General features: G+C 43.2%; 1 protein-coding gene across 1 annotated transcript in view; it reads left to right on the top strand.

The window, feature by feature from the left end:
- Positions 1-5,677: 5,677 nt before the first annotated feature.
- Positions 5,678-10,267, top strand: part of LOC121861546 (sodium- and chloride-dependent neutral and basic amino acid transporter B(0+)-like) — a 54,968-nt gene continuing 50,378 nt past the window's right edge. Inside the window, exon 1 of the mRNA XM_042359397.1 lies at positions 5,678-5,830. The gene's annotated coding sequence lies outside the window, so the exon portion shown is untranslated. The remainder of the gene's footprint in view (positions 5,831-10,267) is intronic.

Raw genomic sequence — 10,267 nt, 5'->3', positions numbered from 1 at the left:
TACCAAATTTGGCACACTTATTGACTTTTAGATAATGAACAAATCTGGATATGGTGCCACTGAATATTTTACCCCCGACGGCCGTGGCAGGCATTTTCCAAAATGGCTGTCAGAAGACTATGGTGGCATCCAGAAAAGTCACTTCAAGACATATTGAGGGACTTAAATAGTCACAGTTAACATTCTAAGGTGCTAAAAGACAAGGAGAAAGGAGATAAACCAAAATTAAACATGGTTTTATTACGTCATTGGTGAATACAGTATGTAAATTTGCAAGTACAGCGAGTTGTGGAACAGTATTCACCAATCTGGGAAGTCAATGGTGGGAGCACAGTCCTTCACACACACACACACACACACACACACAGTACTGTGCATTCAAGTGCAGCCTTTTTGCATTTGCAGCCCTTCACACATCCCTCCTTGCATCTGCACGAGACTAGCTCATAACAGTTGTGGGCAGCCTCAGGTAGTGTCTTCCAAAACAGCGTGTACAAACCTTCTCATTCTTCGTCCAGCCCCAGCTGTGGTGATGGTACCAGGGTTTGGCCCCAGATATGACACCCCCCCTGGTTGGCTGCTCTTTTGACATGCTCCTCTAAGGCTGCCTTTGTTGGTGGGATCGGCTGCACGTTGCTCTTTTTGGCGAATAGCGTCCTTCGCGCCTTGTTGATGTTCATGCATGAGTTGGTTCTGTCATACAGGAGGATAACGAACCTCTCGATGATGTGCATGACATCCTCTGGTATGACTTTTAAAGCAGCAGAAAGCTTCAGCAGTGCCTCTGTCAGATCTGGGTGTCGCACCCTGTCAGGGCATGGAACATAGGCAATGCCCGTGCCTTCTGTGGTCCCAGACATGCTGCCATTTCGTGGGCTGCGAGATAGCGGAAACTCTTGCCAGTGCCAAATACCAACCACAGTTCATCTTCTTGGTGCACCCCTTGGACCACTGAGACAACCAAAACCACGACATCTGTGTCCACAGTCCGGATCAGTATCTTATGGTGGCCATGCTGGGCAGCATGGGATGCATGCAACAACAAGCGACTGTCTGCTCCTTCGTGATTGCATGGGGCGATCGATGCCAGCTCAGTGAGCTCTGGCTTGCTAAGGACTGCCTGTCCATCGGTGATGACAAGCTGCCTGTCTTCCTTGTCAAACCACGTGAGGAGGGCGTCTGACAGGAACCTGAACAACTCCGTCTTGTTGCTGTCCACCCTGAGGAAGTTCTGCCAGTTTCCTGGTATGGTAGCTGAACCCACCACACGTTTGCGGACTCCTTGTCCACGTTTTGCGCTCGTTGTACATTTCAGTGAATCAGCAACATACCTGTCAAACACCAGGTCAAGCCGTGACGCAGTTTGAAGCCTTTCTTTACATGTATGGGATGAAGACCTCCTGAGCATATTCCTCAAAGTTCTTGGCTGCTGCTGGTTTGAGCATCTGGAGAACAGCTGCTCCATCATGAACTACACTGGCGGCAGGAGGAGCTTCTGTGTGGGCAACAGAGAGATCCCCTAAGCATGCAAGGAGGTCACTCTTCGTACATAGACGGATGCTACCTCCATCAGCGAGTGCAGGAAGACATGCTTGATTTTCGTGACGAAAGAATTCTTGAAGGTTTCCATCCCTTGTCTGGCAGCCAATATACAGCCGCGAGAAAAGGCTCACATCATGCTTAAGAGAGGCCAGCTGCTCCTTTCCTTTGCTTCCCTTACTTGAGATGGAAGCACTGAACACCTTCAGCTTGTTTCGGTGAAGAATAGCATCGACAGGCTTGGTTCCTTCCATCAGACGTCTCTGGTGAAGGTCTGGAACTGGTCTTGGCCAATGCTCTTCCCATTTCTGACAGTCTCAGCTGCAGAAAGACTGGCAATCTTCTTGGTGTAAAGGGCCACCAGATCCAGGCTTTCCTCCTCAAAAGGGTTACTATCACACTGACAAGGGAGTGAACATCTTTGATGAATGAAGTTTGCACACTGGGAATCTGGTCATGATGGCGAGTGTCTCTTAAAGCTCCAGTACTGGCGCTCATCTTTGAACTCTTCTATCACTCTCGCAACTTCTGGACCCGAAACCATCCAACGCCGCAGGGCACTGGGATTGTTTGTCAGGCCCACAGCTCCTTTGATGCAGGCGTTGTTCTGTTCTTGAGCCTGATCAATCGGGATTGGTGAGAATACCTTCCTTGTCTTCTGCACCATGAAGTTGCCTGCATTGAACTCTCTGGCTACATCTGGGTGCTTTTTTTTAAGTTCTGCCATGTTCCCTAGGTGAACAGGGACCCAACTTGCATAGTTAGTGTGGTCTAGGACATGGGACCATGGGGCCAGTCCCGTCATTTTAGTAATGACCACCACCACAGACAACAACAACAACTTTAGTGCATAAATTGTAGCAATCAGGCGGGTAACATACTGTTTAATTAGACTAATTACTCTATTATTTTTATACGAATATAATAAAATAATTCACTTTGTAGTTTTAGTTCTTTCGCAGTGAATTAAACTCCACTGCCAAGATACAGTCACACCCAGCAAGGCAATTAAGTAAAATATAAATAATTGTTGGTGGCCCTTTTGGATAATGGCTTCAACGACCGTCAGCAGCTAAATCTGCGGAGGCACCATATCAGATCTAGTCACTATATATAAGTCAACATGTGTGCCAAATTTAGTGTTTTTATCACACAATGCACAATTGGTTAAAATAGTGAGGTTATGCCGCCCGACTAATAGATTTGATTGTCTAAACAAATTAGTATAGTGTATATAATTACGAACACCCTACAGTTGTTGTAGCTTAACGTCCCAGAGAAACAGAGGTGACCGTAGTGGACTTGAAAGACATACAGGAAAGAATGTTTGTGTCTTGTAATACTGTAAGCAATTAATAACAGGCAACTCTTAACATGTAGGACACTCTGTAGGCTATTTTATTTATATGTACAACACACTGCATAGTTTGGAGTAAGTTGATTGGACAAGCTTGGACAGATTCAGAAATAATCCAATTGGGTATACGAGAGGTAAAGGGAGAACTGGAGGCTACCTCTCGTATATTCAATTGGATTATTTCTGAATCTGTCCAAGCTTGTCCAATCAACTTACTCCAAACTATGCAGAGTGTTGTACATATAAATAAAATAGCCTTTAAATATAAATTTGCTCCCCCCTCCCCAAGCTTAAAATTCACCAGAAGATTAACCACCCAAGCGCTAACCTAACCTAACCCTCCAGGTAGCGTTAGGTAGATGAAATAAGCTTGGGTCGAATCTTTAGGTGATCCAAAAAGAGACATTATGAACAGACTTATGTGGCAGTGCGTGATGGGGATAGAATTAAGTAATGTACGTAATTTACTACCAGTGTGTGTGTGTGTGTGTGTGTGTGTGTGTACTTAATTAAGCAGTAGAGTTAAGGTGTGTCTTTACTTATATATGTCTGTAGATTTAAAAAACTTGAAATAAAATACTTAGCATATAACAAAACTTTTTTTTTTTATTGGGCACTCCCCTACATCCTTGTGTAAGGTGAAACGCAGAAACGTTTACAGCGCCCAACAGGGAAGCATGCTAAGTTCAAGCTTGTCTTTATGTCTCGTGAGTTAAGGGCGTATAAGCTTGAAGGGTTGAGGGCGTAGAAGCCTGATGAGTCAATCTTTTTTGTCATCAAGTTATTGGAAGCTCCAGCAACTTTCCCTGAATACGAATTCGCATCTTTCGATTTACAGCAGGTACAGTCGCCCAAAAAAGTCCTGTCGCGAACCACGATTCAGACTCGTGAACCCGAAGCAGTAGACACTGATACATTATTCTGTCCATAAATGCTTCGGATTCAAGAGTCTGAATCTCGGGGTTCATGGTTCACGACAGGACTTTTTTGGGTGACTGTACCTACATTACTGCTCGTTGAACAGGGACCAATGAGGGCTAGGAAGTATGTCCAAACAACTTTTCCACCGGCCCGGTAATCGAACCTGTGACATCTCGCTTGCGAGGCGAGAGCGGTACCGCTCATGAAGGTCAGGTCAGGTCAGGGGTTATCAATGTTAGTACGATAAATAAACGTAACTGCCTGGCGTAAGATACTAACGCCCCCCCCCCGAAAACAACTAGTTAAGACGCATTATTAAAATCAAACTGAGACTTTCTTATTTAACGAGGATCTTATGAAGCTTAGGAACCCCCGTTTATTTCACATAATGTTAAATGAGTAGCAAGGTTAGGTTAGGTTAGGTTAGGTTAGCATTAATTGTTTTAATCAGGTGCCTAAAAGAGAGCTCAGGTTCTCAACTGGCTCAGCCATGTTAATATTGTTATTATTATCCACTCTGTATCTGTGTTTTTCTGGCTAAATAAACTGTTTCAATTTAATTCAATACAAGCTGAGGTTCCTAATCTACATGAACTCAGGAGTACGTATTGCTTTTATCCTCTTCACCAAAAGATCGGCTCGCTAGCCGCCCGGGCGATCGGCCACGTCTCTGTCACGCACTGTTGGCAAATACTGGGTAAGCACCGGCTCCTGAATGTACCTGAACCCGCTCCAGTGTTGGTCAAGTCTTGTCTTGAAAGAGCTCACACTCGGTGCCGTCACAACACTGGTAGATTGTTCCAAGAGTTTACAACCCTCACTCCGAAAAAGTTTGCCCTCACAGTTTTCTGGACTTGCGGCTCCTTCAATCTTGAGCTGTGACCCCTTGTGGGGCGAGCGTCCGCCAGCTCCAAGTAAGGACACTCGACTGAGTAGTGCCCCTTGAGATACTTATACACTTTAACTAGGTCCCCCCTTGCCCCCTTCCCCGTCTGTAGTATAAGCTAGGCAAGTTCAGGCGCTCCAATCTCTCAGGGAAGCTGAGGTGCCGAAGTGCAGGCAGCAGTCTGGTGGCCCTCCTTTGAACATTTTCAACTGTACGACGCTACAGGAATCTGGGTGCTGGGAGGGTCTTTCATCTGTGAGAGTTCGTAGGTTAAGTTTTTTCTTAAGTGGAAGCTACAAAAAAAATACAATGAATCTGTGAAATTTTAAGCCATTTTAAGCACTTGTTTCAGTGATGTAGCTTAAGTGAGTCATTCGCTTGTATTCTTGAAATCAAACTTATGAGAGAACGATTTATGGAAGCCTATTTGAGGATGTGGGCATGGTTCATCTATTAACTTAATGTGTTGGCTAAAATTAATGAGAATCGTAATTGTATAATTAATTTTCAGCTACGGTAATATATAAATATTATGGGATAACGCAGGCGTATTGAGAAATGTATACAGTACTGTCACTTAAGTTTAAACACTAATGTCGGACAGTAAGTCTTGCCTGGACACGGAACAGTTCACACTTTACGCTTATTATACTGGGTAACAAGATTGTATCACTGTAAAGTATCACAGAGAATTATTATCTTTTTATATTAATGAGGGGTTATTGGTAGTTGTGACGTCATGCGTCGTTTCTCAACTGAGGCAAAGTTATCTCTACTGAATGAACTTAATGATATTTATGAATCTTTATTTTCAATGAAGGGACAATGGAAAAGTTATAATACATACTGTAAACTCCTTTTGGTACCAGGAAATAATTACGGTTTGTAATACTTTTATGCTTTAAACTATGCGGTACGAAAACGTTTCCAGGGAGTTCCGGCAGCGTAAACACAACAGAAGAGTCTCTCACACGTTTAAAGGACAGTAGGAAAAAACTCGTGGTAGTGTAAACCCACAGGGAACTGAAAAATTAAAACTGCTTTAAAGGTGGATGCATGGCAGAGGTTCGGTTACCGAAACAAATCATCGCTACTCAGAAAACAAATTCTTTGTCAACTTTTAGAAGGTTAGTGATTGCTGGCGTAGAAGGTGTACTGTACTGTGCTGCTTTTTTTTTTTCGGGGAATACCCCACCCGGACACAGGTCACTGGAGGGCGAAAATGTAATAATAATAATAATAATAATAATAATAATAATAATAATAATAATAATAAAAATAAAGAAATAAAAAAAAATAAAAAAGATCAAAAGTGAGAAACAATATACAGTATGTATGTTGTGTTGTCAATAGTAAGAGAAACAATTGAGACCCTGCAATTGTGTGTAAATGAGGCAGAAAGTCAGATCAGCAACCTGGGACTTGGTCACAATTTTGGTGATGCATGGCAACAGGGTCTAAGATATGCTACTTATACCTTGGCGTCATCGGCAAACATTTGTATGGAGGAGTGTACAACGTCATGCATGTCATTATGAAACAAACAAACAACAGCGGGCCCAATACACTGCCCTGTGGTACCCCACTTGTGACAGGTACAGATGATGATTTCGTGCCATTAATCACCACACACTGCTTGTGATCATGTAGAAAGTCTTCTATCCACGCTAGTACATTTCCCCGAATTCCGTACCCTTCTAGTTTGATTTTCAGCCTTTCATGGGGTACGCTGTCGAAAGCCTTGGCAAAATCTAGGGATATATTGTCTATATTACCACCCCGTTCCAGAATATGGGTCCAAATATCCAATACATTGAGCAATTGTGTTAAGCAGGAGCGCCCCGGCATAAAACCGTGTTGGCAATCCTTTACAAGGTTGTTTCGTAGTAGATGTTCCATCGCGGCATCTCTGATAATACTCTCAAGTACTTTACATATTATGCTGGTCAGGCTCACCGGTCTATTGTTGTTCGTGGAGTGACGATCGCCCTTCTTGAAGATAGGACTCACATAAGCCACTTTCCAATCACTAGAGACCTTTTGTTCATTCAGGCATTTACAAAACCGTATCTTCAGGGGCTCGACAAGCTCGTTGCACAACTCTCTTAACACTCTGGGATGCTCCATGTCAGGGCCAGGACTCTTATGGACCTTTAGCTTTGGCAGTTTATTTCTAATACCCTCTTCTGTGAACACAAAGTGGGTCAGTGCTGTGTCGAACCGTCTGTCCTCAAACGCAGGAAGGTTAATCGCATCCTCTCTTGTGAACACCGAGGAAAAGAAGCTGTTCAATGCCTCAGCTTTATCCTGGTCAGAATGTGCGTAACTACCATCTTCAAGCTTCAGGTCTGATACTCCTACTTGCGTTTTTAATTTCGACTTTGCATAGCTGTAAAAGGCCTTTGGGTTTGACTTGACCTCGCTCATCGTTTGACCCAACCTACGGCTTGAATTTCTGGGTTTTCTTCTTAACTTCGTCGACCACCTCATAGTTCATGTGTAGGGATCCCCTCGTATTCCTAGAGGCACTGGGTTTGGTCTTGAGTATATATTTATCGATCAAATGGGTCACTTTATTAGTTATGATATTCAGCGTAGTGTCTGCGTTCTTGTGCCTTAATGAGTCAGGCCAGTGGATACCCCTCATATCTTCCCTCATCCCGTTGTAATTTCCCTTGTAATATTTGCACCTTGGCCTGGCCTTAACTTGAACTAGGTAACAGTTAAATCTGAATGACAACTCTATATGGTGACTGGTGCCAACTGGGGCAAGGTGTTCCAGTTTGGCCACCATACCCTCCTCGTTTGTTATGATGAGGTCTAGTGGCTTGGGTGTTTGCTCCCCTCTGTAAGGTGCCGGGTCTCTAAAAAAATTATCTCTGAGTTTCTACAAAAAGGAGTAGCAGGGTTATTCAAGTCATTTGGGGTGAACTCGTTTCTCCAGTCGATAGAGAGCTTGAAGTTGTCACCCGTGTTGACGGTGCGTGACATGACTAAAAAAGGGTCCAAGTTCCCGTTTCAAGACTTTGAATGTGTTTTAGAGTTGTTTATGACTTCCGGCGGAAATGAATATCAAATTCGTTCGATACTCATCAAATGCTTGGGAAAAAAATATTTATGATATCAAAAGAAAGAACAGTGCACTACTATAAATTTAATAATTTTTGTTGGCGTCATTTTAGTGGTTGAGTCATGAGGGTGGCTGGAGAGTCAGACGAAGTTCGTCCACAGCGGAAATAAAAACAGAAGCCTAGTCATATTATTTAGGTATTTTATATACTGTATTTACCGCTCTTGCCAATTCACTTTCTCAATCCTGTTTTTCATTGACGCTGTACCGAAGCGTGTAGGGAATCTGTAATAATTTGAGAACGAACTTAACCGAATTCCTGAAATTTGTTCCTGAATTACTACAGATATTTTAATAATTCAGCATCAGCGGATAACCAGATTACAAATTTGCAATTACAATAATGGCCAACCGACTGTAGTTTAAGATATACTATATGTAAATTTAAAAATAGCTTTATCAGTTTCTGTAAACCCCGTGTGGTGATTCGATTTACACGGCTCGCCCTGTGGAGGCTGGGGCCTGGTGGCTGCCTCGGGATGTAGTTGGTCACCAAGGAAATTATATAATTGTCTTACTACACCTACAGTAAACAACAGGCGGCGAGCGACGGTGTGTGATAGCGTACTAACGGAAATATAAATTTTAATAGAATCGTTATTCAAAACAAACACTGTACGAGTGTTCTGTATACTATACAGTGTATAGTAATGCTAAGGTGAGCAAGAGTATCTTAAGCATGTGGCCGATATACAAGTCCCCGGCTGCGTGGTGCGAAACTGACTAAATCTGTCTGCATTCAGGTTACGTAACTTATCACCGAATCTCGTAACGTTTTTTCTTCAATGTTGAGCTATAAGGGTGAAATGATCTGAAGGCTTATAGGTAAAATACATATGTAATTTCCTCATTAATTAATTATAAGTGATTTCCCGTAACCTCTGGTCTCTGGGTAATATCATCAGTGTATCAAGATTTTAAACTTTGCAAACGTTCTCACTGCCTTAGAAAATATTACGTATTTTATATTGTTTTAACAGTAAATAAGATACAGTTTTGTTCCCTCACAAATTTATTTATTTTTTAGTCATGTTCATTATGGTTTCGACCCTCCTTTCGCCGCTTCCCAGCTTCTACCCCTCTGCATCAGCCATCTCTAGTTTCCCGTCTCAGTGGGCTGCTCTTCTTTCCCTCTCGTGGAATTCTGTGGGCAATTAGTCTGAAAGTTTGGATCTTCTCCACACGTCCAACATCTCCGTGTTCTTTTCTGTATTGCCCAGCTCTCGCTCTCATTTCTGCTTGTAACAGTCCTCCTGTTTGTGCGCAATCTTCTCACAATACCAGCAGGTTCCTTTAAATCGCTCCGCCTCTTGTACTTGATCATTTTGTGCTTTAAACCCAGAGCTAGACTCAGGCCTGAAGCTTGGTAAACTTGACCTCACATAAGATTCAAACTCCAGAGCTCTAGCCAAAGCTTCCTGTAAAGTTAAAGGTTGGGACTGCTTCACCTGAATCTTGAGCTGCGTGCTGTCCAATGTAATGCGTTCACAAACTGATCCCTCAACAACACGGCTAACAGATCAGGTGATGCTCCAGGGTACGCCCTATGAGCCATAATTTCCAGATCTTTAGCAAGCTGTTACAGTGTTTCACCTCAATTACGGGTACGAGTGCAGAATCTATCCCTGTAAACCTCATTTTGGTGCTTGGTTCCACACCTTCGTTCCAATACCTACACCAGTGGCATGCAACTGCCTCGCTCTTCTCCCGTCAATTGGCTGAGAGCCTCCATAGCCGCGCCCTTAAGGCTCGCGGCACATTGCACTGCACACTTCTCGTCGTCCCATCCGTTTTGTTTAGCTATTAACTCAAACTGTGGTTGGTATGCTTCCCAAGAGACCTTGCCATCGAATCCCTGTGGTTTCTTCTTCACTGGCTCTCTTGGAAAGTTCACCACTTCACTTGACGTAGCTCGGGGTCTGAACTCAGGTGCTCTGTAATTCAGCTCAGCCCCTCCCTTTTCCACACGCTGGTCGTATTTTCCAGAATTTTCAACACTATGCATTCCACTCAGAGCGTGCACAAACGATGTTTCACGCACTCATCACAATTATAAGTGTCATTAGATCTTGGCTGATTTTGTAGAGTATGATATTGTAGCGTAGTGTATGTGGCCAATAGCCTAATTTCTCTTTGCTAGGCTCACATACATACGTACATGTAGGAGATCTCGCACTAAGGATGGAGGTGAGAAAGGAAACTCACAATGGCGTTTCCTTTATATATATTATATGTACACTCGCGCCATAGTTTTGATGCACCCTCTACCACTACCCCTGACTCGATGGAAGTCGTAGCCTTGGCTTCGAATTCAGGAAAGAAGGTCACAGATAAAAAGGCACGGAAAAACCTAACCTAACCTAACCTACGTGCAATGCCATCACATATATATATTGTGTTGTCAATGTGTACAAGTCATGTGACTTTTTTCCCT

The sequence above is a fragment of the Homarus americanus genome, unplaced genomic scaffold (genome assembly GCF_018991925.1).
Source record: "Homarus americanus isolate GMGI-L3 unplaced genomic scaffold, GMGI_Hamer_2.0 scaffold24260, whole genome shotgun sequence".
Classification (NCBI taxonomy): Eukaryota; Metazoa; Arthropoda; class Malacostraca; order Decapoda; family Nephropidae; genus Homarus; species Homarus americanus.
This window is presented reverse-complemented; position numbering and strand designations above follow the sequence as displayed.